Raw genomic sequence first — 7,667 nt, 5'->3', positions numbered from 1 at the left:
AGTAAAATAAGTCTCTATTTGTTTCCTTTCACTATGGATCACTTGTGTACCTGTCATTTCAGGCGACTTCAGAATAAGCAGTCCAATTTGTCTTATGAATTGTATCCTGAATTTTTCACCCTTGATCTCTCTGCAGGCTCTCGTATCAGTTGTCTCTGAGCTATTGGGTGGAGACTTATGTCTCCACACACAAACACAATTAGAATTTGCGTTCTCTTGTTTTTATGAAGCACATTTTGAAAAGTAACAGCATGAAGAACATCATCCACTATTACTAAGTAGAGTAACTGTGAAGGCATCTCTGAAGTGAGCTATAACACTGTTTAGAAAGCCGCACAGTTAGTTTGCTTATGTCATTCTTTCATTCTGCATCTCTTTACTCCTCACCTCAATCATCTCCATAGACCTTTACAAGCTGCTGGTGTAGTTATTTGACCAAGACAGATTGTAGCTGTGTTTTAGGGCAAAGTCAGATGGCTATATTAATCGAAGTGGGATCGGAACACCGTGCACAGTTTGGCCAGCGGCTTTCCCTGAGCATGACCGCTGCATGTAGCTCTATACACCTCTCACACTTTGGTTGGGAGAGCCGCCGGTCGGTCTGTCCACTGTATTCCAATGTGACTCCCATTTCATACAGCCATCTGATTGTGAATCATGCATTTAGGAGTCATAGAGTAGAAGTATCTCCTAAGTGGAGAAAGAAGCTACTTTTTCTAATATGATATTTTATTAAATTATATTTGCTTGTAATGTTTGTAGAAATGATAGTGATCATTTTAAAGGAAACCGGTCATGTCCTCCAAATGCTAGTAACCTGCAGGTAGATGGCATTACAATGCTGCCCCACCACCTGACTGAAAGGACTGCTGCAGGGTGAAAATTAAGTTAAAGCTGTCAGCTTTCAGTCATAGAAAGATGCACAAAAAAGGCTACAGGCATCTCACAGCATTGCGAATGGCTGTCAAAGTGCTGGGGTATGCTTAAAGCTGCTATTTACTATGTACTAATCGGTAACTACAGTCGATTCGGCACGTCTCTGGTTGAAAGCTGAGGACTCCCAGGAGAAATAAAACTCATTTTATCTCAATGGCCATGCTTTCTGTAAGGTTCTTTTTCAATTTTCTTACATATTTATTTTTGTATTGTTTTATTTTTTACTGTAGATAATTAATCTGCAATTATATTCCAGAGAACAGTGAAGATAGTTATACTTTTATTCATTGGAAGATATGAAACTGCTGAATGAGCATGCTCCACTTTTTCCCACTGCTTTTAATGAAGCATGAACTCTCCTACTCCACTACTTCTCTACCAGGCAGCTGAGGCCTCAACCAATTTTAATTATACATCATATTAAACCATTTTTATTTCATTTACACACAAACACTCCGTCCTTAGGTTAAAAATGTACAGTGTTTCCAAAAGTCCCCCTTAAAACTTATTGCTTTAATTTCACAATCAAGTAGTAGCATCTGTGCTCTGGAGGAAACGATAAAATAAATGATTTATAGCAATAATAATGATTTAAAGCGAGATACTGTCTTTGATCTTAAAACCATAACACAAAAAGGTTACTTTCAATGCTGCCTATCAGTATTTCTAATTTTGCAAATAGCCATTTCAGAGAAGAGGAAGCACAGTGGAGGAAATAAATATTTGATCCCTTACTGATTTTGTAAGTTTGCGCACTGACAAAGACATGAACAGTCTATAATTTTAACCCCTTCATGACCTTGGGATTTTCCGTTTTTCCGTGTTCGTTTTTCGCTCTCCTCCTTCCCAGAGCCATAACTTTTTTTTATTTTTCCGTCAATATGGCCATGTGAGGGCTTATTTTTTGCAGGACGAGTTGTACTTTTGAACAAAATCATTGGTTTTACCATGACATGTACTAGAAAATGGGAAAAAAAAATTCCAAGTGCGGTGAAATTGCAAAAAAAGTGCAATCCCATGCGTGTTTTGTTTGGCTTTTTTGCTAGATTCACTAAATGCTAAAAACTGACCTGCCACTATGATTCTCCAGGTCATTACAAGTTCATAGACACCAAACATGTCTAGGTTATTTTTTATCTAAGTGGTGAAAAAAAAATTCCAAACTTTGCTTAAAAAAAATAAAATAAAATAATAAAATGGTGCCATTTTCCGTTACCTGTAGCGTCTCCATTTTTCGTGATCTGGGGTCGGGTGATGGCTTATTTTTTGCAAGGAGACCTCTGGTTGCTATGCCAATGCATTGCTGACCCCCGATCATGTGACGGAGGTCGGCGGTGAGCGCATTTCCGGCCGCATTGTATAAATTTATTTGTATTTTGTAGTGAGAGATAAGAATTTGATCCCTCTGGCAAACAAGACATAATACTTGGTGGCAAAACCCTTGTTGGCAAGCACAGCAGTCAGACGTTTTTTGCAGTTGATGATGAAGTTTGCGCACATGTCAGGGGGAATTTTGGTCCACTCCTCTTTGCAGATCATTAATCATTATGATTTTGAGGCTGTTGCTTGGCAACTTGGAGCTTCAACTCCCTCCTTAAGTTTTCTATGGGTTTAAGGTCTGGGGACTGGCTAGGCCACTCTATGACCTTAATGTGCATCTTTTTGCTCCTTTGTTGCCTTGGCTGTATGTTTTGGGTTATTGTCTTGCTGGAAGACCCAGCCACAACCCATTTTTAATGTCCTGGTGGAGGAAAGGAGGTTGTCACTCAGGATTTTACGGTACATGTCTCCATCCATTGTCCCATTGATGCAATGAAGTAGTCCTGTGCTCTTAGCAGAGAAACACCCCCAAAACATAATCTTTCCACCTCCATGCTTGACAGTGGGGATGGTGTTCTTTGGGTCATAGGCAGCATTTCTCTTCCTACAAACACGGCGATTTGAGTTAATGCCAAAGAGCTAAATTTTTATCTCCTCTGACCACAGCACCTTCTCCCAATCACTGAAAAAATCATCCAGGTGTTCATTGGCAAACTTCAGATGGGCCTGCACATCTGCCTTCTTGAGCAAGCGGATCTTGTGGACACTGCAGGATTTTAAACCTTTACGGCATAAATGTGTTACCAATGGTTTTCTTGGTGACTGTGGTCCCAGCTGCCTTGAGATCATTATAAGTTCCCCCCGTGTAGTTTTAGGTGGATCTCTCACCTTCCTCATGATCAAGGATACCCCACGAGATGAGATTTTGCATTGTGCCCCAGATTGGTGTCAACTGACAGTCATTTTGTATTTCTTCCATTTTCTTACTATTTCACCTCCTTCTCACTCACAATCTTACTTATGGTTTTGCAGCCCATTCCAGCTTTGTGCAGGTCTATTATCTTGTATCTGACATCTTTATAAAGCTCTTTGTTCTTGCCCATGTTGTAGAGGTTAGAGTCTGACTGACTGAGCCTGTGGACAGGAGTCTTTTATAAAGGTGACTATGTAAGACAGAGTCTTTCATGCAGATAATGAGTTGATTAGGAGTGTGTAACTGGTCTGTAGGAGCCAGAACTCTGAATGGTTGGTAGGGGATCAAATACTTATTTCTCATGGCAAAATGCAAATTTATTTATATAATTTATACAATGTGATTTCTCTGGATTTTATTTTTGATATTCTGTCTCTCAATGTTAAAATTAACCTACCCTTAAAATTATAGACTGTTCCTGTCTTTGTCAGTGGGCAAACTTACAAAATCAGCAAGGCATCAAATACTTATTTCCCCCACTGTATCTGTAGTGCTGTCCTTTAGATATAGCAATCCAAATATTCAATATCATCTCTTTAAATCGCCTTTCCACATAAGATTTGTGATTTTTGTTTTAAATTAATTTTCAATGCACTATTTAAACTTGACAACCAAAAAGAGTGGAAAACAAACTGAAGTCAGAGGTTTGCAGCATTAAAGGTCATAAATATCTACCTACAGCTGCCAATCGAGAAAAGTTGTGGAAAATTTTTCAACTTCTTGAGGAGCATGGTAAACTGGATACTTCCGTTAATAAACAGACATGTATTGCTCCAAGAAGACATCTTGTAAGTACTAGGATGTAATTTGATTAAGATAAAATGATTTTCACATACTGGGTTAGGTCCTATTGACACATCCATTAAAAAGTGATACTGATGTCATCAATGTTTTGGATTAGTATGTCATCTGTCTATGGTCCGTGTGTCTGTTTTTACCATCAGTGTTTTCGATGGATGATTAAAGGGAATCTGACATTGATTTTGATACCGTATCTGAGAGCAGCATGATGTAGGCAAAGTGATCCCAAGGGTGTATCACATAGTTTACTGGGTGCAGTGGTTGCCATACAATCAGAGTTCTTAGATGTAGCATGTGGCAGAGCTCATAATGCTAATCCCACCCACAGGAGGCTCTTCATGTACATTGTCTATTGACAGTGAACTGCTAATCAAACGAGAGGGCGTGACTCGTCTAGCAGGAGTGTGAGACCTAGTCCAGTAACTGATAATCTCCAAGTGATAAAACCTTCATTGTAAGTAAACCGCTCATGGCCCAATAAGTGACACATTACTTAATTCAGTGTTTTAACCCCTCCTTCATGCTGCCATCAGATTACATAGCAAAAACCTGCTGACAGATTCCCTTTTAAAGAGACAAATTACAAAGCTTCTATCCTTTGTAATGTTAAATAAGGACAGCACACAGATTACGTATAACATCCTGTACGCTTTTCATAGATTTATATTAGCATTTTTCATCCGTGATCCCAGACAAAAACAGACATGTCTTCCTGAGTTTTGCACAGACACATGGTCCTTGTAAAAACACGGACATTTCAATTGCACTATTAATTATGAAGGGTATGTGTTCTATCCATGATAAATATGGCTAGATAACTTACATAAAGCTTGTAGAGTGTAAGCAGCTCCTGTCTGGAGGATCCAGACTGTATAAATGTGCCCACCCTTACCTGTGCTTTAGGTGGGTCACGCTCTATAATTTATCGCAAAACAAGTTTAATACAATATCACAACTTACTATCAAAACTGTCACGTCACAAATACAAATACACATATAGCATAGACCTCATGGGACAGAGTATTGCAAAATCATTGGATTATTTTATCATTTTGTGTCACCCAGGATATATCTAGCCAAGAGGAAAAGTAAGAAGAGACACATATGTGCTCACATTATATAGACAGTACATTAATTTCAATAGAAACTGTGTAGAAACATGTCAGAAGTTTGGATTTGGTCCAGTTGCTGAAGTCTGGTGCTCGCCTCCCACGCTGAAGATGATGGGCTCAATACAAAGTCTGTGATCCTGTCTTCAGTCGTGGAGAAGGCTAGCACTTGGCTTGATGACTCTGACTCTTCATTTTACTGATTGACGGGATCTTCACAGCCAGAAGGTTTTATGAAACTAGTCATACTTTAATTTCCCCTTTCGTAGCTCTGCGGCAAAATTAAACTTGTTGATGGGTTTCCCCATGGGTTATACCTGAGCCGGGGCCGACACATCATTGGTGAAACCTGTGCAGCTGCCGAGGGGCCCAAGAGGTAACAGGGCTCAATTATACTCCTAAAGCAGGTGGAATTCTGCATTATTATGAGTGATTAGACTTCGGAGGGCCCATATACTGGCCTCTCTTCTGTCTGTGTCTACCATTGACCTAACTGCTGAATGTTCCAGGAGGGCGGTATAATGTGATCAGCTTATCAGTGAAGTGAGACCTTTTTTACAAAAACAAAAAATAGTTGACAATTCCATAAAAGCAATTTGTCATCACAAAATGACTGTACAAACCAAGCAGAGGTGGTCGGGATATCAATTGTATGATCAATTTGGTGCATTTTTCCTCCTTCTGGTTTTGCACCTTTTTCTGATATACTCTGCTTTAATTTACAGCTATGGTTTTCCGGGAGCCAGAGATGGGTGAAAAAAATAAGCAAGAGGGGAATAAGCACTGATCTGCTCATCCATGTCAAGGGTGCACTTTGGGTGTGTGCTTGGTTTGAACAGTCATTTAATGCTGAAAGAACACTTTTGGTCATATTGGCTGAGTTGTGACCTCCATGGATTATATTATGTGCTGATCAATGTAGTGCCATGAAAACCAATAATGCTAATTAGAGCATTAAAGATTAAGATGGTTTCTAAAACCTAGCTAGTCGATGTTTAAGTACCTCCACCAGGATCTTGATAATATCCTACATTTCTATATATCCTATCAGCACCATTAGTTCTCGCAAAGTTCTTCAGACCATGTGAGTTGTCCCCCACCCCCGTATTTTTACCATATGCTTTGACAATGCTAAAGTGTACTTAGTCCTGCCAATAAAGCTCATTTGAATTGAATTGAGTTGTTTTACAATACAACTTTTCTGCTGCCTTTATACACAACATTTTATCACTTCCCCTGAGATAGTGAATCCTATTGTTATCTATGCCACTGTGCCCTGTCTTAACCCCCATCTTAATCCTGCTGATTGCTTGGTTGCACAATTCCTTCTTCCCACAACTTCCCTTTGAGAAGACTGGTATTTTCACTGATTAAGCTATTCACTTGACCTAATTCTAAAGCTCAAGATCTTATCTTTTATTTTAAAGAAATGACTATCCAAAATATTTAAAAATACCCTTTTCTTCCCATCTATTACTGCAAAACCTGAAATAGGAAAACAGTTTCCATAGTTCACCTTCCTTAAAGGATTTTTTTTTGCGGTGTTTTGCCTTTTGAGCACATGAATCTCTAAGAATGTTTTGACACACTACTGGGAAGGAATAATTATTGGATTGTTTTTACTGTTCAGCTTTTCTAAATTGTTGTATTTTTATTGATTTCAAGGAGCAGCTAATTGCCATGTGGCAGCTTGATGTTAATGTTTATTGAAGATCAGGAAACAAAGTTTATGAAAAGCTTTTGTATAGTAACTGCAGAGTTTCAAGAACTGTTTTATACTTCCTGACAGTGCATAGCTAGCTTAATGATTTGTTTTTATTACTTAAGAGTGCAAACCTCTCAGCAGTATGGCAATTATGCCACTTTTCCCATTACATGCACTGCCTATTTTTTCATACACTACTTTTTTTATGTGCAAACAGAAATGCGTCTGATTAACAATCTGGTACGACGTTTCGTTCAGTCCATATGAAAAGCTTTAACCCCTTTATGCTCAGACATGAATGTACATTAATCATTCCAGTTTTTTTGCTTTTCACTCACATCTTTTAACTTGTCATTGACGGAAACCTTGTTTTATGTGGGAGAATTTTTTTTTTCATTTCTCAGCTTTTTTAGTAACATGGATCTAGAAAACAGCATTTTCTTTATTTCACAATAAACAAACTGTTAATTTCCGGTTGTGAATGGATACCTACCTAGTAAAGAAGCACATACATACATTTTTTTATTTATTAACCCCTTCCCGACAAGCAGCCTACATGTACTGCATTGCGTTCCCACAAACCGCAGTACATGTGCAGCGCCGTGATCGTGGGTGCTCACTCTGAGCGCCGCTGCGATCGGGTGCGGGTGTCAGCTAAATGTGAGAGCTGACACCCTGCAGCAACACCCACTATCGGTGCTAGCAATAGTGACAGCGACATCACGGGTCATCGCATAGGGAGTGGGCTCCCTGTGTGCTTGCACCAGCACAACGCGAGGAGATTACGTTGTGCTGATGGTTTCCATGGTGACCCCTGGCCAGA

Source organism: Ranitomeya variabilis, chromosome 2 (genome assembly GCF_051348905.1).
Source record: "Ranitomeya variabilis isolate aRanVar5 chromosome 2, aRanVar5.hap1, whole genome shotgun sequence".
Classification (NCBI taxonomy): domain Eukaryota; kingdom Metazoa; phylum Chordata; class Amphibia; order Anura; family Dendrobatidae; genus Ranitomeya; species Ranitomeya variabilis.
Note: the sequence above shows the minus strand (reverse complement) of the source record.